This window comes from Sinocyclocheilus grahami, unplaced genomic scaffold (assembly GCF_001515645.1).
Source record: "Sinocyclocheilus grahami isolate Dianchi unplaced genomic scaffold, SAMN03320097.WGS_v1.1 scaffold524.1, whole genome shotgun sequence".
Classification (NCBI taxonomy): domain Eukaryota; kingdom Metazoa; phylum Chordata; class Actinopteri; order Cypriniformes; family Cyprinidae; genus Sinocyclocheilus; species Sinocyclocheilus grahami.
Genome location: NW_015505703.1, coordinates 720065 through 743529, shown reverse-complemented (window position 1 = coordinate 743529; position 23465 = coordinate 720065). Strand labels below are relative to the sequence as shown.

General features: G+C 43.7%; 1 long non-coding RNA gene across 1 annotated transcript; it reads right to left on the bottom strand.

The window, feature by feature from the left end:
• Positions 1-7386: 7386 nt before the first annotated feature.
• LOC107555082 (uncharacterized) lies at positions 7387-8121 on the bottom strand. The gene is made up of 3 exons (XR_001605132.1): positions 7925-8121; positions 7659-7740; positions 7387-7474 (listed from the first exon to the last, which is right to left on the bottom strand). It is a non-coding gene; the product is annotated as an uncharacterized lncRNA (long non-coding RNA).
• Between the last annotated feature and the right edge of the window lie 15344 nt (positions 8122-23465).

Below are 23465 nucleotides of genomic sequence, written 5' to 3'. Positions count from 1 at the left end.
CCCTTTTTAGGAAATAAGGATATTAAAATGTGTAATATGTGAAGTTTAATCTTGAACAAATGGAAAAGAGAAATGCAGAAGGTTGAAATGAACTAAACTTGAACAGTATGTACAATATTGGCATTTAAGAGAGACTTTATAGACGTATCAACTTTATAGAGGGTGTCCTCATGTGATGAATTAAAGCCTCTTGTTAATGTATGCACACTCCGCCCCGCAAGAAGTCGATTGGAAGCCAGCGTCAGGGGACGGACTTATGCCACAGAGCAAAACCCGAATGCCAAACAGAATCCATAGCTTGTTAGCTAGCTTGCTTGCTGCTCTCCTGCTCTGGCCTGTCGCTGTGTTAGAGCCCATACGTGTGCTCACACATTTACCATCAAAGCGACCAGCCATCTAAAACTCAACACTTCAGTGATACTTCGTTGAAATCGTCAACAAACTTGAAAGTCTTGCACACTAAGACTCTCAGCAGATTGCTGGCGCCTCTGCTTCATCACAGACCAACGAGGGGTTTCCCAAAGGACGTCATCCTGACGTCACCGACCAGTCAGTGACGGGGTTTCCCTCAAAGACCTCCAGGAAGCAACCGCGGAGTCACCTCAGCTCTCAACCAGCGGAACGCAAGTAAACAACAATTCTCTAATCTGCTGAACTGGTGAATTTAGATTCGTTGCTCTGTGAATTCTTAAGGTGAATTCCCATCCCTCGTGAAAACGAGGTAGAACTATGAAACTCAGAACTCCGTTAACAGACTTTCCTTCCTCTGAACTGTATGTTTGTGTGTTTTAGCTTAAGTTTATGTGATCTAGAATAGCCAATAAATTTCATGTTTCATTTATAAATACTCAATTGTCTGGTGTCATATAATTTGATGTCAATTCTATTGCCAAAAAGATCCTTGCTTGCTACCTTAGCTCGTAGCTTACTCATAATAATTACCTCTCTTTCAAGAGCTGACAAATTATCATAACTGTATTTCACCCGTGGCCAGGGAGAATACAAAATTTACATATTCAATTGGTAATATACACTGACATCAACTTCTCGCTGGCCGAGTAGCTGATAAAAGTATAAACTATTGAAAGTCAAAGTCAGTTTTGATCAGGCGGACCTCGAATTCTCAGATCGAGTTCTTTTAAAACCTGAGCTAGAAATAAACCTGAATGAATTAATAATGATTAATTCCCTTACAACTAAGTAAAATTATTACATAGTGTACATCATTGTTTGAGGAATAAAGAGCAGATCATTTTTTGATACCAAGAAAGAAACATCTAGAAGATATTAAACCAGAGATACATTCATACACCTGAATATAAGCATTTAGATCTTAACTAATACAAATAACGAGTGGTAACTAGGCTAATATAATAGGGAAACATACAGACAACACATGCATATACCAGATACATTTGTAACTGATTGATTATAGTCTAAATAAAGAAAATGTCTTTATGTGTGTGTGTTATGTGAGCATGGTGTAGTTTGCTGGTCAGCCAGGCCAGTGCCAGGCACCAACGCCTGGCACTGGGGATCATTTACGTCTCTTTGGAATGTGTTTGAAGTTCGATGGGGAGACGAGAGTGGTGAAACTGTTTAGCATCTCCTTGATAGTGGGGGGAACCATTGGCAATTTAGCACCCATATAAATGTAGAATGTGGGGCCATGTCTGTAATTTATATGCAAATGTCAAAAGGCTAAAAGGGTTCTCTAAGACATAAAACCCCAATGATCATCCATTATTTTAAGCAGATGCTACACTAACATAGTGTTACTGTTCACAGAAGCACTAAACTAAGCTTCTTGTGATATAAAACTTCTAACTTCATGAGCATAAAACTCCTAACACATTAAAATCTGTCTTTCTGCATTGCAAATAACATTTCATTTCATATGTTCGAAACATCTTTCATGTGGACAAGCTTTAGTCTTAACATTGCATAAACCAACTTTCTCTTACAGAGAAAGAAAGTTTCCCTTGAACAAACTCCTAATTTGCTGCTTATTAATAGTTAGTTGTTAAGTTTAGGTAAGGGGTGGATTAAGGGATCTACAATACGGTCATGCAGAATAAGGTATAATTATGTGCTTTATAAGTACTAATAAACAGCCAATATGCTAGTAATATGCATGCTAACAAGCAACTAATTAAGAGTGAGAATTCGTCCTTAAAATAATGTGTTACCAAAACTCCTAACACATTAAAACCTGTCTTTTTGCATTGCAAATAACAATTCATTTCATATAGTAGAAACATATTTCATGTGGGCAAGCTTTAGTCTTAACATTGCATAAACCAACTTTCTCTTACAGAGAAAGGTTTTCAGCATATGTGGGCTTGCATTCTCTTCATTTGCTTAGTGGCACTAACCTAGTGTTACTGTTCACAGAAGCGCTAACCTAAGCTTCTACTGCTTAAAGCGCTAACGTAAGTTCCCTATCGATACTTCACTCGTACTGTGTCTGCTAAAGACGCTATGGGAAAAAGCCTTTTTTTCCCTGAACTGAAGCCTTTTCAATCACGCAGTGAAAATGCATGGCCATTGGTTCGGGCAGTGTATAAAAAACAAATCAAAGGCTCGGCAGCGGAGCTGCACAAGCCTATGGCGACAAAGCCCGCCAGAGCCTGCCAGAATGGGTGGGGTCATCTGGCTATATAAACAGGCGTTCACCACAGGATTCTCAGATTTCTTCTACGCTGATTCCGAAGAGCTTACTAAAAGAGCTTGGTGTTGCTGCAAATGCCGCGCTGTTACTGCGGTTCGTGCGGGTCTCCCCTGCACGCCGATGATGGCCACACGGAGTGCGTTTCCTGCTTGGGCAAATTCCACGTGGCAGCTGCGCTCACGACAACTGATTGTTCTCACTGCGAGAACTTCAGTCTCGCCTCTCTATGCTCGCGGATCGCTTTCTTTTCAGAGAGCGACTCCACCCCTTGCGTCCTCCTGTTTTCTTCCTCCCAGGGACCTGTGAGGAAAAAACAGTGGGGCAGAGGACTCGAGCTTCCTGCTGCGAGCGAGCTCACGCCGGCCCAGATCCCGCGTGCCTCGCCCTCGCCTCAGAGAGAGAGTTCACCCGTCCTCTTCTCTCAATCTGACCAGCGTCCCTCTACTGGCGCAAGCGATCTGGTCTTGTTTGGGGGTAGTGAAGACGAGCTGCCCGATGACAGCATGTCATTGACAGCCTAGGGACGCAGAGGCTCAGTACCGAACCCACCCCATTGCTATCGTCCACGCCCAGCGCCACCAAAGACGGGATGGATGCCAAGCTTCTCCGTATCCTCTCGAAAGCGGTCGAAGAGTTGGGTTTAGAGTGGTCTCCACCAGAGGAGCCCTCTCGGAGCCGTCTGGACGAGTGGTTCCTGCAGGGGCGTCATCAGGCCCCTTGTCAGCATTCCTCTCCATTCTTCCTGGAGGTCCACGACAAGCTCACCAGATCATGGCGTGCTCCCTACTCCGCCCGCCTCCGTACGCCCGCTTCATCCGCTCTCACCTCTATCGACGGCACTGAAGAAAAGGGGTATGACAAGCTGCCTCCCCTGGACGAGTCAGTGGCCGCGCACCTCTGCCTGCCCACAGCTATCGGCTGGAGAGCAAAGGCCGTTCATCCGTCCAAGCCATGTAGGACCACTTCAGCTCTCGCTGGACGCGCCTACTCTTCTGCTGGACAGGCGGCTTCGGCACTACATTCAATGGTGGTCCTCCAGGTCTTTCAGGCCAAGATCCTTGCCCTCCACAGATGAGTCTGGCCTGGACCCCGCGATCCTCAGGGAGCTGAGGAGTGCAACTGACCTGGTTCTACATTCCACCAAGACCACTGCTCAGGCGATCGGGAGGTCGATGGCAAGCCTTGTGGTGCTTGAGCGGAATTTATGGCTGACGCTAATGAAAATCAAGGATGCGGATAAGGTCCACTTCCTTGACACTCCGATATCCCCCAAAAGCCTCTTCGGACCGGCAGTCGAAAGATTCGCAGAGCGCTTCACGGAGGCACAGAAACCGTCCCAAGCTATGCGACATTTCCTGCCAAAGCGCTCCAGCTCCGCCGCTGCCTCTAGTCACCCTAAGTCTACACCGACTCAGCAGCCCCGTGAAGCCAGCACCTGCCGCCTCAGCCGTTCAGCCTGCTAAGACTCAGCAGACACGAGGGCGCTCCCGCTAAGTGCCAGGGACCCCGAACCAAGATAGCGTTGGACCCGGATCGCTACAGCCGGACCACCTACCAAGCAGCCTCTCTTAAACCTCCTAGCACCCCGTTCAACCCTGGGTACAGAGGGAAATGTGTTTGTTGCGAACACTGGCCCCATTCAAGCGCCCAAGCAACCAGCCGCTGTTATAGTGGGAAAAATAAAACACAAACATTTTCAAAAAGAGAGCAAAATTCCTCTTCCATTTCTCACGAGTATTCTGCCCACGTGCGGCCAGTCAGTTGAGTTAATCTAACCCCTCGCCACATAGGCCGAGGCCTGGCAGGCCATCGAGATGGGGGCAGGAGTGTCGAGATGGGTCATGGGGATAATAAAACGATATAATAAAACAGAACCTGAAGGATGCATACTTTCACATCCAGATAGCCCCCCATCACAGACGATTCTTGAGATTCGCCTTCGAGGGAGTGGCTTATCAATACACGGTCCTTCCCTTCGGGCTGTCTCTGGCTCCCCGCACTTTTACGAAGTGCATGGACGTGGCTCTTTCCCCTCTGAGACAGATGGGAATCCGCATTCTCAACTACCTCGACGACTGACTCGTGCTGGCTCAGTTGGAGGCAGAATTAATATCACAGAGGACCCTCCTTCTCAGCCACCTAGAGCGCCTGGGACTCAGGGTCAAATTCTCCAAAAGCACGTTGTTCCCCAGCCAGCAAATATTGTTCCTGGGAAATTTTTTTGACTTAGCTCAAATGAGAGCTCTAGTTGCGCCAGAATGGGCTCTGGCCATACGGAAACTGGCGGCCTCCTTCGAGATCGGTGCCACTCACCCTCTCAAAACGTTTCAGAGGATGCTGGGCCTCATGGCCGCAGCATCGCCAACGCTACAGCTGGGTCTGCTTCGTATGTGGCAGCAAGAACAGCAAGGGTCACCTTCGTGAAGTTGGCCCCCCGCCCAATGCAAAACGTCGCAAAAATAGTGTTGGAGGCAGAATTAATATCACAGAGGACCCTCCTTCTCAGCCACCTAGAGCGCCTGGGACTCAGGGTCAAATTCTCCAAAAGCACGTTGTTCCCCAGCCAGCAAATATTGTTCCTGGGAAATTTTTTTGACTTAGCTCAAATGAGAGCTCTAGTTGCGCCAGAATGGGCTCTGGCCATACGGAAACTGGCGGCCTCCTTCGAGATCGGTGCCACTCACCCTCTCAAAACGTTTCAGAGGATGCTGGGCCTCATGGCCGCAGCATCGCCAACGCTACAGCTGGGTCTGCTTCGTATGTGGCAGCAAGAACAGCAAGGGTCACCTTCGTGAAGTTGGCCCCCCGCCCAATGCAAAACGTCGGCAAAATAGTCTCAATCGTTTGTGCTCCGTTTGTGCTGTAAAAATTTTCATTTGTTAGATATAAAATATTTATTTAAAGGTCATTCGCAGGTCACTCAGCCCCCCCACATGATCCAAATTCACCCCAAATAGTCTCAATCGTTAGTACTTAGTTAGTGCTGGTTTGTGCAGGTAAAAGTTTAGTTTGTGTTGCTTTGGTTTTTAAAATATTAAACATTATATTTTAGGTGATGACGTCACCACCCCCCCTACATGCTCCAAACTCACCCAACATAGTCTCAATCGTTAGTGCTTCGTTTGTGCTGGTTTGTGCCGTAACAATTTTCGTTTGTGCTGCTTTTTATTTTGCTTTTATTTAGGATTCCTCGCTTATTCAATTTCTTACCAAATTGTTGGATTGTAGTGATGTTTTAATAGAACAACAACTTTTTATCAATGCTTTTTGTAGTCGTTGTGGTGTTTATTAAAAGCATCTCAATATTCATCTGCTGTCAGACTCTTTTTCTGTCACTTTCTCTCACTTAAAATGTTTTTGTGCGCGAGCGCCATCAAGTCGTACCTTTATGTAACTAACTTCAATGCTTTTGTTCTCACCAGATTGAACTTATTTACAAAGAGTATCATCTGATACACTTAATTCCCACCACGAGGTGACACTTTTGTTGTGCATTTAGGGATCAACATTACTGTATTGTTAGTAATATAAGATATAACATCCTTATATATTATTACTATATTATCCTTATATTTGGACCAATACAGTAATGCAGGTTTATGCTATACATGACATTTTTGGAGTCAGTATTATTTAAGTGAGTAATTATGTTTTGCTTATGCCAGATGCCCAAGAAACCAGCAGTCGACAGGGATTCCATTTTCACAGTCCTGTATTCATCAAAAGAGGCCATAGTCAAAAATGGCGACATAGCTACTCCTAATCAGAACATCTGGACAGAGCTTAGTAAGCAGCTAGAGAACAAGATCGTCACAAAGGCTCTGTACACTTTTGTTAAATTAAACAGACACAACATCTGGACTGCTTTAGGGTTTACTCATGAAAGTGATAATGAAACAAGTGGCAGTAGTGATGACACTGATTTTGAGCCAGGGTCCCTTTCCCCCAGACCAAAAGATTGCTGGACTTTTGATCTTGAAGTTCTATTTCAGAGATGGATCGAATTTATGCCTCAAACAGTTCAATACAAAAACAAGTTATCTAAAACACAAAAAAGGGAATACACAATTTAGAAGCCTGGCATCTGGACGCATGTGATAAATCATCACATTTGGCAAGAAGTGAAAAGCCCCTGCACATCTGCCTTTAAAAGAGCCAAGGTCTATCCATCAGCCACAGAGAAATATATAGAAATCAGAGGCAAGTGTAAGGAGTGTCATGGCCACATTCACATAAAATGTGACAGAGAGCCTGAAATGAACAGCCCAATGGTGCTAAAGTGTTTCATTAAGAACACAGATGACTCCCTGCACACTGGCTGTTCCAAGCGTCCGATGTCTGGTAACTTGCGTGTGCAGATATCCAAAGAACTGTGGAGGGTAGAATGGAACCCCATGTATGGAGAGCATCGGAGGCAACAAAGCTGATGGATTTTGGAGATCCTGAGCCAAGCCATCAGCCTATTTTGGCCACCCTGCGCAAAGCAATGCAAGAGAGAAATGCCTTAGAATTAGATGACAAGGATCCTATTTTGTCACTGCAGATGTTAAATACAGCGCACCTCACAGTGGTAGCATTAAAGACATTGGATTGGACAAGTTTTTCAGTCACTATTGGAGTCAAACACAAATGTATATGTACAAGTCATTATCAAAGACATCTACTAACCCCACTGTGAGTTTTGATGCAACTGGCTCAGTAGTGAGGAAACTACAGAGACCAAACGGCATGTCTGGCCATGTCTTCTTATATCAGGGCGTTCTGGCAGGTAATGAGAGCTCAAGTGTCCCAGTCGTGCAAATGCTGTCAGAGAGACATGATGTTAATGTAATAACACATTGACTGACAGAATGGATACGTGCAGGTGCACCAACTCCAAAAGAGGTTGTAAGTGACTTTTCACTGGCTTTGCTCAGAGCTTTGGTTAAAGCTTTTACTTCTCATCCTAATCTGAAGACCTACATCAATGTGTGTTGTGGCGTCTTACTTGGTAATCAGTCTGCAAAAGTGCCACCTTGTTTTGTTCGCGTTGATGTTACACACTGCATCAAGATGATCTGCCAGTGGGACTGCTTGAAGAAAAAAGCACATCGCATTAAAGATTTCTTTGTGAGGTCAATGGCACAGCTTCTTAAGTCACAATCCATGGACAATGCTAGGGAGCTACTACGCAGTATTGCTGTTGTGGCTCTCAGTGAAACAGAGGGCAACAGCTCTGGAGTCCCCCTCATATCAGAAAGGTGCAAGAAATACCTGAAAGCCCGAATTGCAGAAGAGTGTGTCATCATTCCAGATGCAGAGGGTGAGGACCTGGAAAAAGCTGATCAAACGCAGTGGGTGGGTGACCAAACGCAGACAGACCTATGGCAGTGGGTGACAGAAATATGTGAGGAAAGCAGGTCACTTGCTGTGGCTAATGGAGATCATGATAATATGCACTTCCTCCCTGAGATTATTCCCAATATAATCTGGTTTGCAAGCTACTTACCACTCTGGACAGCAGTAAGGATCCCTCAGTTCCGAAGCACCAATATCATCGCAAGTTCAGCCAATGTTGAAGCAGAGTTCAAAAACATTAAACATGGCCTTTTCAAGCATGAAAACTTGCCGATTCGGGTGGATCGATTCATTGCTCGACATCTGTACTTCATTGAAGGCAACATGCGCATTTGTTCTGCAAAACAAAAAGTAAAGAAAAAGGTGAAGAAGATGCAGCTGTTGCAACAGTGATAGTCAAAGAAGCCAATCCTCTACCAACCATAACTTGCAGTGTAGGTGTAAAACCAGAAATGGATGCTTCCTGTTCTGGGAAGTCTGACATTGTCACAAACATCCATCCAACAGATGAAGACCCTGTTGAAAACTGGAGAGGCTTAGCTCTTCCACCCAAAAAGAGAAAGAGGAATTCATACCTCTCTCCTTATCCTGAATGGCACCATGCAGATCCATCTGTGAGGGGGAAAAGACTGAAAGTGGAACTGTTGAAAAATGGAAATTTAAACTCGCCTGATAAACAATGTCTGTGCTGAACACATGTGCATTTGAAGCTTTTTATCAATGCTTATGTTGTGCTTTCTGTGATAGTGTCACCTTTGCAAATTTTGTTTGTGGTGAGGACTCCAACAACCTCCTCCAGCTAATGGAAACCATCACAACAAAGGGTCTGAATGCACAGGCCTACATAGCGAGGGCAGAGCTGCTGAGTGGAATATTCAAACCTGTCCAACTTAAGTCTGGTGCTCTCCAAATCGACGCATAGTGCCACATCTCCACTATCATTGAAAAATCAGTGACAAAACATGCATATGTTTACTTCACAAAACAGTGCTCCTCACAGTATTGCAGTCACAGCACACAAGTCACAAGGGAAATACCATTTGTTTGTACTTCTGTTGCTGTATTGCAGGCTTCTGGCATCGCTTATCGTCAGACCGCAGTGGAAGAAGGCCTTAACCTTCCGGAGTCCCCCTGTCTCAGGCCAATCCAAAGTCCATCACAGTGTCCCTCTGCATTCAAGACAGACTCTACATCAGGAAAAGTACTCTGTGCAGGGAAAGTTTCTCTCAGTTACAGTCTGGGAGAACTTCTGTGGATTGACACTGACCTGGGAAGCAACTCCATAGAATTTCCTTTGAGTAAATTTCCCTCCAATCTGATGCTCCAATGAAAGAGATTTACTTTAAGGGCAGTATTTGCTTTCAAAGGAGGCTTAATCCAGGATGCTCTTGGACATTATGTGGCCTACTGCAGGAGGTTTCCATGTGTCTGGGAGATGTATGATGACTTGAGAAGTGGAGTGACAGGAGTGTCAGAAAAAAGCAAAATATGCCCACATGCAGTGTTATACACAAAAGATTCATTGCACTGTTTACATGTAATCTCACAAGTATTTTTGTTGTAAGCCACACACACATGTTTTCCTACTCCTGTTTGGAGAAGTTGTTTCTGCTCTTCTGGAAGTCAGGCTTGATGGAGTTTGCACTTAAATCTATTATTCTGTGTGGCACTTTTGGTTTGAAGACAGACAGTGTGGCATGGCTTGTCAGTATTATGTGTTTTTAAGTTTAAGTTTTTAAAGGTCCATTATTTGTGTTAATGGATGTTCGATAGTACACTTTAATACAGTTTCACAAGTAAAATAATTTTGACAATTCATTGAGTCATGAGTTTCCACATACATACATGCATATAATACACAAACACATATAGCTTATGTATGTATAAACACAGAGATACAGCAAACATATTATGGTGCGTCTATTTATGACATATACTGTTATTCACGTAATGACACACAGTAACAAGTAAAAACATTTACCTTGGAGTTGGTTACATTCCACTTATCCTGTGATCCGCTGTGTCTGTTATAAGTTGGAAACAGTCGATAGGTAACTTAACTAGGATCCGCTTGGATCTTACCTTGTTACTTTAACTGTATAGTTTTTAAAAAACACAGCCGTAAAAACGAAATTTCTACCCGGCACAAACCAGCACAAACGAAGCACAAATGATTGAGACTATTTTGGGTGAGTTTGGAGCGTGTAGGAGGGCTGGTGACGTCATCGCCTAAAATTTTATGTTTAATATTTTAAAAACTGAAGCAGCACAAACAAAAACTGTTACGGCACAAACCAGCACAAACGAAGCACTAACGATTGAGACTATTTTGGGTGAGTTTGGAGCATGTTGGGGGCGGGTGACATCATTGCCTTTAATGTAATGTCTACTATTTTAAAAACCAAAGCAGCACAAACAAAACTTTTACCTGCACAAACCAGCACAAACGAAGCACTAACGATTGAGACTATTTTGGGTGAGTTTGGAGCATGTTGGGGGCGGGTGACATCATTGCCTTTAATGTAATGTCTACTATTTTAAAAACCAAAGCAGCACAAATTATTTTTTTACGGCACAAACCAGCAGAAACGGATCACAAACAAACACAGGTATTTGGGGTAAATTTGGAGCATGTGGGGGGTTGGAACGCAATATTGTAATGCACTACTTTTAAAAGTAACTTTCCCCAACACTGTTGGTGACATCATCGACCTTAAAATTCAATGTCTAATATTTTAAAAACTGAAGCAGCACCAACGAAAATTGTTACAGCACAAACCAGCACAAACGAAGCACTAACGATTGAGACTATTTTGGGCGAGTTTGAAGCATGCAGGGGGGCTGGTGACATCATCGCCTAAAATATAATGTTTAATATTTTAAAAAACAAAGTAGCACAAACAAAATTTTACTGGCACAAACCAGCACAAACGAAGCACAAACAAACGAGACCATTTGGGGTGAATTTGGAGCATGTGGGGGGGCTGAGTGACCTGAGAATGACCTTTAAATAAATATTTTATATCTAACAAACTAAAGTAGCACAAACGAAAATTTTTACAGCACAAAACTGAGCACAAACGATTGAGACTATTTTTGCGACGTTTTGCGTTGGGTGGGGGGCCAACTTCACGGAGGTGCAAGGGTCTTGCTGCTGGCTGAAACTGCGGGTTCCATCCCATGCGTGGCGTCACGGACGCCTACATATCAGGGTGAACCAGGCCTGTATAACAGCCCTGGCCCCGTCAAAGAACTCTCACTGGATGGAACAGGGCGTGGCCATGGGAATGGTTTGCAGGAGAAAAGTTGTCACGACAGATGCCTCCAACGCAGGTTGGGGGGTGCTGTGCGAGGGCATACCGACTTTTGGCCATTGGTCGAAGGCAGAAAAAGGCTTCCACATCAAATGCTTGGAAATGCTAGCAGTGTGTCGAGCCTGTCAGTTCTTCCTGCCAGTCCTAAAGGGGCACCATGTGCTAATCTGATTGGACAACATGTCGGTGGTGTCCTTCATGAATTGCCGAGGAGGCCTCTCCTCGTACCTCTTCATTCTTGTAGAGCGCCTTCTGGAATGGGCTCAACTCAACCTGTGCTCGCTGAGAGTGGTGCATATACCGGGCAAATTGAATCAAGGAGCGGACATGTCATCAAGGAGCAAAGTCCCCTCAGAGGAGTGGACACTCCATCCGCAGACGTGATTGGCCCAACCTCCTTCTTTATGCCACAGGTAATCAGGCAAATCAGGGAACAAAGACACAAGGTTCTCCTGGTGGCCCCTCTCTGGAAGAACCAACTGTGACTATCAGAGCTAACTCAGCTGTTGGTAGCGGCCCCTTGGCCCATTTCATTGAGACGAGATCTCCTCTATCAAGCGGACGGGACAATATGGCACCCTTGACCCGATTTGTGGGCCCTACACCTCTGGCTGCTCAACGGCATCCTTCAAGCCTCCCAGAGCGAGATTTAAACATGATTTTGGAGGCTAGAGCCATGTCGATGAGATGCCTCTACGCCCTTAAGTGGTCTATGTTCTCCACTTGGTACCTAAATCTAGACCTTTCTACTTCCGATCTGTCAGTGCTGTTGTCATTCTTGCAAGAGCTGCTGGATAAGGGACGCTCCCCATCCACTCTCAAGGTTTATGTAGCGGCTATGGCGGCCTCTCATGCCCCTATTGCGGGTCAATCGGTGGGTAGGAATAGCGCGGTTGTCCGCTTCTTGAAGGGCGCTAACTGTCCCTTCATGGGATCTGCCCACTGTGCTGAGGGCCCTGAAGGGCCCCCCCTTTGAACCACTACAGTCTAGAGATGACTTGGCCTGAAAATGTGACGGGGCACACGCCAGCCGGTTTGTGACATCCGAGCAAAGTTCCTCCGATCGACCTGCGCTTTCTGTACAGCGCTCCGGGGTGTACCCTGACTCCCTTGTCGAATTTGGGCATGCCCACACACTTCTAAGAAAATCCCACGTGCAACTTATTTCAATAGGCTTACCATAGTAGTTTTGCGGACACGGCTCAGAAAGGTCCGATCGACCTGAATTCGCTGTCGGTGACTCGTAGGGACCCCATTGAATGCCATACAAAGTTCCGTGACCCTACAACGCCGTTTAAGGGTCAAAAGGTCAAAAAAGGGACCCACGTCCTCTAAACTGTTACATGATTAGTTGGCGAGTGGGACGTCCCCCGTTCAGTTTGGGTCCCCTAGCTGCTTTCTAAGACTTTTTAGTATAGCCATACTAAAAAGTCTTGGGAGTGTGGGGCTGAAATCAGGCCTGCATCTGAGTTTCTCCCATTGACTTGAATGGCAGAGAGGGAGATGGATCAAAAATAATGAAGGTACATTGCTCAGGGGCCCCTGACGCTGCCTCGTGTGCAATTTGGGGCTTCTGGGACCCTTCTAAAAAAATCCCACTCTCAGTCTATTTGAAAGGGTTTACCACAGTAACTTTGTGGACACGGCTTAGATATGTCCGATCGATCCGAGTGCGCCATTTGCGTATTGTCACAGGCCCCTTGAGCGGGCGGAAATGTTTGATGACCCTACGACCTCCTTTAGGGGTCAAAAGTTCAAAAAAGGGACCGCGTGAATGCCAAACTGCTACACGATTAGTTGGCGAGTGGGACGTTTCCCGTTCGGAGACGACAGGTCATAGGGCCTCGAAACTTTGCAGTATTTACCATCAGAAGTCCCTGAATTGGCCCCCAAATTGTGGGGCTCCTAGCTGCTTTCTAAGCCTTTTAAGTACGGCTGAGTGTGAGGCTGAAATCGGGCCTGTGTCCGAGTCTCTCCCATTGACTTGAATGGCACTCCCTTAGAGTCCATAGAGTCCATAGAGATGGATCAAAAATAATGAAAAATAATTGTTTTGTTTTTTTTACAAGAAGAAAGAAAAAAGAAAAAAAACTAAAAAAAAAAAAAAACTCCTTCAATTAAATTCAGTTTAGCAGATAACCACATCACCAAGTAGAGGCAAAGGGGTTCAAAGCAACTTTTTGCACAATATGACATCATAGACAAGATGAAATAATATTGTAATAATAACAATTATAAAATAATAAAAATAATAGGTAACAAACTAGGCCTTTTTACCTCACAAGGGCATTACTTAAGGAAAATTACCATAGTAACAGAAAGCGAACAGATTTGCAACAGTGTCAACATTGTCGCTAGTTTTGACATAGAGGAAAAGAAAAAGTCAAATATTGAAATGAAATTTAGAGAGAAAAAAATCTGAACATATTAAGATTGATACGGAAATGAAAGAAAATAGCAATTACAAGAAAAGAAAAGAAAATTTCAAATAGTATCGCCGTTATTAAAAGTTTTTAACAGGTGATTGAAAAGAGGCCTCCAGGAAGCATCAAACTGATCTATATTTCCAGAAATACTATATCTAAGTCTTTCCACATGCAGGGTGGAGGAGAGTTCTGACAACCAAGTTTTGAATAGTGGCTTCGACTTTTTCTTCCACACGCAAAGAATAGATTTTCTTGACCAGCCAAGATTAGCAGTCGCAGGATCTAAAGGAAGCTCACATGCATAAGCATCAGAGAGAACTTGAAAAACTTCTGACCAAAATTCACAGAGTTTTGGGCATGCCCAGAAAAGATGACCAAGAGAACCCTCCGCAGATTTGCACTTATTGCAGAGAGGGGAAATAGTAGAATAGAAAGTGTTTAGTTTGACCCTTGAATAATGTAATCTATGCAGCACCTTGTACTGAATAAGCTGGTGTCTGGCATTAATAGAGCAGATGTATATATTTTTAAGACATTTTGCCCAGTCCTCCTCAGAAACCTGAATATTCAATTCATTTTCCCAATCATTTTTCATATGATTAGTAGAGATATCTAACTGAATTGTAAAGATATCTACAAATTTTGTGATTAACTTTGGGGTATTGGGGGTGCAAGTAAGCAATTTGTGTAATTCATTATCAGCCGATAATGTTTCAAAATTTGGCATTGTGGAACGAACATAATTTCTAATTTGTAGGTATCTGAAAAAGTATGAAGCAGGAAGATCATACTTATCTTTTAGCTGAGAAAATGTAGCAAAACTTTTGTCCATATATAAATCTCACAAGGAGAGAATTCCTTTTCTAGCCAAACCTGTGAACACTGGATCTAAAAGTGAAGGTTTAAAGGCATGGTTACGAGCAAACAAAGAGGTATTTGGCAGTTTAAATGTCTTGCTGATCTGACACCATATCCTAAGAGAATTACTAATCATAAAGTGGGATCCTACTGCAGCTTTAGATGTCTCTGGGGTTGCAAATAGCAATGAGGAGAGAAACGAGTTTGAAGAATCCTGTTCAATCACAAGCCATGAAGGAAGATCATCTGAGAGACTATTGGGCTGTGGGCCATACCAGTAAGTTAAGGCTCTACAATTGGCAGCCCAGTAGTAGTGCTGAAAATTTGGTAGACCTAAACCCCCCAATGACCTTGGCTTGCACACATGTAATTTAGATATTCTATGCATTTTGAGGCCCCAGACAAATGGCAGTACAATAGAGTCTAAAATTTTGAAGAACTTTTTAGGCAAATATATGTCACCATCTTAATAGCGTTCACATGGCCCATCGTTGATAGAGGTAGGGTCCGCCAGCATTTTATATTGCTCTTTAGGTTTTCTATCATAGTTAAATAATTAAGCTTATATATCTCTTTAGGGTTTCTAGGTATATTAACTCCAAGATATTTCAAGCTATTTATGGCTATTTTAAAAGGTAAACTACGCATAAAAATTGGGTCAATATTATTAGTCACTGCTAAAAATTCACTTTATTGCCAGTTTAGTGAGTAACCAGAGAGTTTACCAAATGTTTCTAACAGATTTAGTAATGGAGGTATAGACTGTTCTGGGTTGCGAAGATATAAAATAATATCGTCTGCATAGAGAGAAATATGATGATTAATTCGGCCTATATTTGGGGGCAATATTAAAGGATTATTTTTAATGGCAAGGGCGAGAGGTTCAATTGCAACTGCAAAAAGCAAAGGCGAAAGAGGACAGCCCTGACGGGTGCCTCTATATAGTCGGAATTGAGATGACCTATTAAAGTTAGTGAGAACCGAAGCCCTAGGATGGGCATATAACATCCTCACCCAAGAGGCAAATGTATCACCCATATTAAATTCTCTAATCATCGCTAAAATATAGTCCCACTCAATTTGGTCAAACGCCTTTTCTGCATCCAAGGCAAGTATTGCAATGCTGGTTTTCGAATCAAATCTGGTATATAAAATATTAATTAATCGTCTGACATTAAAAAAGGAAAAACGGAATAAAACCAGATTGGTCAAGATTAATAATTTTTCCAATACAGTTATTTAATCTGTTAGCAAGAATCTTGGTAAGAATTTTAAGATCAGAATTCAAAAGAGCAATGGGACGATATGATGATGGGTCTGTTTCTTCTTTACCTTTTTTTAGAATTAAAGAAATATTTGACTCATAAAAGGACTGGGGGAACTTGTGTTCACCAAATGAGCAATTAAACATCCTCAACAGCAAAGGAGAAAGAGTCAGCGCAAATCTTTTGTAAAATTTAATTCCAAAGCCATCTGGGCCAGGTGTCTTACCACTAGGGAAAGACTTGATAGCATCTAGTATCTCCTCTACTGTTATATCTGCATTCAAAGCGGCCTGCTCTGTACACCCCAACTTTAGAAGCTGTAATGAATGAAGATAATTTGTTAGTAGTGAGGGGTCAGAACAACCCTTTGATTTGTATAATTCTTTGTAAAATTCTTTAAGTGTTGTGACGAGAGGGGTGGGGCGGGGCGGGGCGGGACCGAGAGCCGTGGGAACGGTGCGAGGCCGGTGGAGTGATTGCTAATGAGCGACACCTGCACCACTCACCGGTCTCGAGTCTCACGGAGGAGCTCCGGAAGGATACAAAGGAGGAGTGACGACAGTGAAAGACGAGAGAGGACCAGGCCTGGAGTTTATTTTGTGTTTTGGTTTTGTTTGTGCACGACAGTCGTCCGCGAGGGGCTGTCGCGCTATTTTGTGTTTGTTTATTTTAGTAAAGTTTCTTTGAATGTCCGCCGGTTCCCGCCTCCTTCTTCCCGACCTACAAATGTTGTTACAAGTGTATCATTGATTTCACTGGGATTTGTTAAAAAGACACCTTCCTTGTTTTTTTTTTTATGGATTGCTCTAATGGCTTGCAGCCCCCTTAGCTGGCGAGAAAGCAATTTGTCTGGTTTATCCCCGAGTTTAAATTGTTTTTGCTTAACTTTTAACAACATATTTTTAACTTGGTTTGAGAGAATTAAATTATATTCCAATTTGAGTGCGGTTATTTAATTAAGCATATCCAAATCTGTAGAATCTCTGTAGGCGTCTTCTAACCAAGTACGATTATTATCAATTTCTAAGAGACGTTTTTCCCTTTGTTTTTTAAGACTGGACTCATAAGATATAATATGTCCTCTCAAAACAGCCTTTAGGCTTTCCCATAGTGTTGAATCTGAAACCTCACCCGTGTCATTAAATTTGAGAAACTCAGCAAGCAACTCTGTTATATGCTTACAAAAACTGGCATTTGAGAGCAAAGTAGGATTAAAACGCCAGTTATAGCTAGGCTTAATTTCTAATAAATCTAGAGAGATTGTTACTGCTGAGTGATCAGAAATGATTCTATTATGATGTTTCATTGATTTAACACAGGGAATAATTGTAGAATCAACTAAAAAGAAATCGATCCTAGAGTATGATTTATGAACTTGCGAGAAAAAAGTGTACTGTTTGTCCGTTAGATTTTTTAATCTCCAGATATCAACAAGGTCAAAATAATTAATAAGATCATTAAGAACGACAATGGAATTGGGCAAGGATATGTCAAAGCGTGATGGAAATCTGTCTAGAGCAGGGTCTAAAACTAAGTTGAAATCACCGCCTATTATAAGGTGCGTGTTTAGAGTGGTTGGTAAAAGATTTAAAACTTTGCGAAAAAAAGCGGGGTCATCAAAATGAGGTCCGTACACATTCAGCAATGTGACATGAATTGAGGAAAGCAGGCCAGATACAATTACATAACGGCCATTAGGGTCGCTGATCGTAGATATGTGCTTGAAAGGGACCGATTTACGGACCAAAATAGCTACTCCTCTGGCCCTGGATGAAAAAGAAGACTGGAACACCTGAGAGATCCAACTGCATCTCAGTTGCCTTTGTTCAGAATGCCTTATATGTGTCTCTTGCAAAAATAATATGTCAGCAGCGATAGACTTCAAATAAGAAAAAACTTTAGCTCTCTTAATCTGATTGTTTAATCCACAGACGTTCTAACTGGCAAGAGTGACATTGCCACCTTTAAATAAGGGCCCTCTACTACAAGCCATGACGTATATTATCTAAAGTAGTGGCTGCTGCAAAAGAGATTGAATGAATATTAATCAGAGAAGGAGATACGGAGGCATAAAACACTAAACACACAACGAAAAATAAAGACAAGACCACCCACCCTTCCCCTTTTGTCAGCTTCCCCAAACGAAGCCGAGAAGATAACCTTATACAATAACATGAGGGTGACAATAAGCCGCGTGGGAAACAGTAGTCCAAAACGGATACCAGCCTCCTTCAATTTATTTTTCACTCTGCCAAACGCCCTTTGCTGTGATAGCACCTCTGCCGTGAAATCTGGGAAGATGGAGACGTGTGCTTCCTCGTATTTTAAAGGTGTATGTTGCCGCGCGAGCCTTAGTATCATCTCTTTGATCGGATAATGATGTATCCTCGCGATCATGATTCGTGGACGCCCTCCTTTTAATGGTAAAGAGCCAGTACGATGTGCGCGGTCAACTTTAATCCCTCCAGGAAAGTTCTCGGCTCCCAGGAGGTTCGGGATGAGTTTTTCCACAAACTCAGTTGGGCGGCCAGCTTCCACGTTCTCGGGTAGGCCGACAATTTTGATATTCTGTCGTCGAGAACGTCCCTCAAGATCATCCAGTTTAGCACGCAAGGCCTTATTAGTCGCTAGAATTTCCTGAAGAGAGCACTCGAGATCAGAAATGTGTCTTTCATGCTCGGCGTTAACACCTTCAAGGTCCGTGATACGCGATGTGGTTTCAGAAAGTGCTGATTGCAACTGGGATAGAGTCGCTTCCAGGGAGTTAAATCTTTCATTAATATTGTAATTCATAGTTTGAATGGCAGACAGAATTGCAGTTGAGTCTGGGGCCGTGCGAACATCACCATCAGCCTCGCCTTCATTAGACGACGATTTCTCGGCCATTTGTTCACCTGCGCTGGTTGGTGAATCACCTTTCTTGGACTTAGCCTTCTCCATTTCACTGGTAGATATTATTGAGCAGACTTTCGCAATGAAAATAGTCCGAAATATATAAATTTAAAGAGGCTTTGAAGGAGCTCTCTAAACTTACGTCCACACCATATGGTGCTCTCTAGCGCCTCCCTATGAAAAATATTTTTTGGGGTCCTAGGCCTCAGCCCTCTCGGTACATCACTCAGGGGCCCCTGACGGAGCCCCATGTGCAATTTGGGGCCCCTGGGACCCTTCTAGTGAAATCCCACTTGCAACCTATTTGAATGGGCTTACCATAGTTACTTCATGGACACAGCTCAGAAGGGTCCGATCAAGCTGAATTCGAAATTTTTGTCTCAAGGGAACCCCCTTGAGCGGGCGGAAAAGTTTGGTGGCCCAAAGACCTCGTTTAGGGGTCAAAAGGTCAGAAAAGGGGTGAGCACATGTCTGTATTTTTCCCTGAATATTTCTGATGATTTTTTTAAAGCCCTTCCCAAAAGCTGGGGAGTTCGGCCCTGTGATATGTTGTACGTGAGGGCCCCACGATCAAGCATTCGATGCCCCCAGGCTCTAGCCCCCATATTAATGGTATCATTAATCAAACTGCAAATAAAATCCCATTAGCAACCTATTTATTGGGGACTGGATAGGAGCTTTATGGACATTCATTTTTTTATGCATAATAAACATTATTATGATATGCAAATCAGATACATTGGACCAAATGACTGTATTGATTACAGCAGAGGTGGTTTAATCAAGAAAAAACATCCTACACATGAATAATACAATATACAGGAAGTGTTCATAAAGCTCCTATACAGTCACCATATAATAGGTTGCAAGTGGGACATACAGCATTACTCCTACCAGAAGGTCCCACTTAGAACCTATTTAATGGGGACTGAATAGGAGCTTTATGGACATTCATTTTTTATGCATAATAAAAATTATGAAATGCAAATCAGATAAATGGTTCCAATTGACTGTTTTTAGTAAAGCGGAGATGGTTTACTCAAGAAAAATACATCATACATATGATTAATCCTATTTATATAAAGTGTCCAGAAAGCTACAATTTGGGGCTCATACAATAGGTTGGGAGTGGGACACATCCCATTTCCAACCTATATAATGGGACTCAAATAGGTGTTTTGTGGACACAGTGGTTTTAGGCTGTTTCCTCTTAAACTTGACTTGAAATTCACTCTTCTGATAGAGGAGATGGAATTTTGGAACCATACTTGGTGCTGCACACTCAGGGGGGCCTGCTGAGTACTGATAAATAGGTTTAATCAAAATATTTAATTATGAAAGATCTTAAACCCTTGTGTCAACAAAACACCTATCTGAAGCCCATTATATAGGTTGGGAGTGGGATGCATCCCATTTCCAACCTATATAATGGGACTCAAATAGGTGTTTTGTGGACACAATGGTTTAGGCTGTTTCCTCTCAAACTGTCTTGATAAAACCTGCATATCAGCACTCGGCAGGCCCCTTCTGAGTGTGTAGAACCAAGTTTGGTGCCAAAATTCCACTGTCCAGGAAACTCCTTTTTTAACAATGCCATAGGTTGCACGTGGGACCTCTAGATCTCAGCACTGGAAAGCTCTAGAGTCTTGAAACCTGCACTCCTGTGCACATCTATGCCTCCCCTATCAGAATCTAGAGTTTCAGGAAAATTGAAGAAACCTTTTTTTTTCGACCCAAAAAAACTAAGTACGCCTTGGAGTTTTTTTTGGGCCTAAATTTCAAGTTTCTCCAAATTACTTGAAATTAACTGATAGAGGAGACTTAGACTAAGACAGGAGTGCAAGTCCTGGCTCTCTGGACCTCTCCAGAGCTGAGATCTGGAGATCTCACCTGCAACCTATTCCATTTTACAAAATAGTAGGTTGGTGGACAGTGGAGTTTTTGGCACCAAACTTGGTGCTACACATTCAGGAGGGGCTGCTGAGTGCTGATAAATAGGTTTTATCAAAATATTTCATCATTTAAGGTCTTAAACCCTTGTGTCCACAAAACACCTTTCTGAAGCCCATTATATAGGTTGGGAGTGGGACAAATTCCATTTTCAACCTATATAATGGGACTCAAATAGGTGTTTTGTGGACACAGTGGTTTAGGCTGTTTCCTCTTAAACTATCTTGATAAAACCTGTACATCAACATCCATAAGGACCTCCAGAGTCAGCAGCACAAATTTGATGTCAAAATTCATCTGTCCACAACCCTCCTATTTGAGGCCCACTGAATAGTTTGGAAATGGGACCTAGATTGGTAGACAACACTTCATTTACATTGTTATATAAATCCCATTGAATTAATTGCAAATGGGATATGTGTCCAATTGCAAGTTATTGAATGGGATTGGTTTAACTGGTGGACATTTATCCCACTAACCTATTATTATGATCCCATTAAATAAATTGTAAATGGACACATATCCCAATTGCAATCTACTGAATGGGATTGATTTAGTGCTTTGGTGGACATTTATCCCACTAACCTGGGAGTGGGACGTGGGACGTGGTGGTGCCCTGCTGTGGAGCATGGCTGAACTGCGTTTGGGGGCCTTTGGGCTTTTCCCGTTCGGACCCCCGAGTGGTTGGACCCCCAGAACCAGGGTCGGGTCCGGGTCAGCGGGGCGGATGGCATCGGACCCCCCCATGAACATTTTCGGTCGACGAAGTGACGTACGGGAGCCACCTAAAGGATAGACGAATGGATGCTTTTCGTCAGTGGTGTGCTTCTTAGAGTTCAGCCCGTTTTAGCCTTGGGTTATTGTTAACTTCCTTAAGGGTATTGCTTGCTTATGGAAGTTATAATACTTGGATAGTCGTTCCTCTACCTTAGCACGGTGTGATTGTACTGTGTTCTCCTAGCATCTTTAGCAGATACAGTACGAGTGAAGTATTGATAGGGAACGTACTCGGTTACTAACGTAACCTCGGTTCCCTGAGATACGGGAACGAGTACTGCGTTACTAGCCGTGCTATGCTATGACTCAGTCGTCACTAACCTACTATTATGGTCCCATTAAATAAATTGTAAATGGACACATATCCCAATTGCAATCTACTGAATGGGATCGGTTTAGTACTTTGGTGGACATTCCTACAATAGCGATCCCATTCAATAGGTTGCAAATGGACACATATCCCACTTGCAATCTAGTAGTAGGTAAGTGGACAAATAGTAAGTTTGTGGGACGGGGTGGGGGGGTTAGGTCCCGAGGCCAAGGCAGTGGTCAGCAGGGGTCAAGGGGTCATTGTCACTTTAGTAGGTAAGCGGACAAATAGTAGGTTCGTGGGATGGGGGGGCAGGTCCCGAGGGTGGGGCAGGGGTCAAGGGGTCATTCTGTCACTTTAGTAGGTAAGTGGACAAATAGTTGGTTTGCGGGTCCTGACAGCAGGGCAGTGGCCAGCAGTGGTCAAGGAGTCATTCTGTTACTTTAGTAGCTAAGAGAACGAATAGTAGGTTCGTGGGATGGGGGGGGGGGATCGGGCGGTGGTCAGCAGTGGTCAAGGGGTCATTCTGTCCTTTTAGTAGGTAAGTGGACAAATAGTAGGTTCGTGGGATGGGGGCGGGGCCATGCAGTGGTCAGCAGTGGTCAGCACGCTGACCTGTATGGGAAATGGTCAAATGGCATGTAAGCGGGATGGGGGTACCGCCTGAAAAGCGTCCACTTCCAACTTATTTGAATGGGGAGCCCCCCTATGCAATAGGCCTGAAGTGGGACGTGGTGGTGTCCTGCTGTGGAGCATGGCTGAACTGCGTTTGGGGGCCTTTGGGGGTCTCCCGTTCTGACCCCTGAGTGGTTGGACCCCCAGAACCAGGGTTGGGTCCGGGTCAGCAGGGCGGACAGCGTTGGACCACCCATGAAAATTTTTGGTCGACGAAGTGACGTATGGGAGCCACCTAAAGGATAGATGAATGGGCGCTTTTCGTCGGTGGCGTGCTTCTTAGAGTTCAGCCCGTATTAGCCTTGGGTTATTGTTAACTTCCCTATGGGCATTGCTTGCTTATGGAAGTTATAATACTTGGATAGTCATTCCTCTACCTTAGCACGGTGTGATTGTACTGTGTTCCCATAGCGTCTTTAGCAGACGCAGTACGAGTGAAGTATCGATAGGGAACGTACTCGGTTACTAACGTAACCTCGGTCCCTGAGATACGGGAACGGGTACTGCATTGGTAGCCGTGCTATGTAGCCGCATGACTCAGTCGTCGCTTCAGTCGAAGTAACCTGATTAAGGGCTTATATAGCCCATTCTGGCGGGTTTTGTCACCATAGGCTCGTGCAGCTCTGATTCCGAGCCATTGTTTTTTTTTTTTTTACACTGCATGAACCAATGACCATGCATTCACTGTTTCACTGCGTGATTGAAAAAGGCTTCAGTTCAGGAGAAAAAAATACTTTTTCCCATAGCATCTTTAGCAGACGCAGTACTCGTCAGAGCATGTGAGCGAAGCGGAGCGGTGTGATGCTCCACTACGTTTTCCGCTCTATGGACGTGCGCTCCACTCAGTCGCTCTAACCGCCCAAGCAAGCGCTCTGTTAATATTACGCTCACGCTCACCGTAAACCAATTCCCGCTCAGATCCCGCTCTGTTCTGTAAAGAACAAATTTGCGTGCATTATATTAGATTATAAATTACTGCTGCCTAGATCT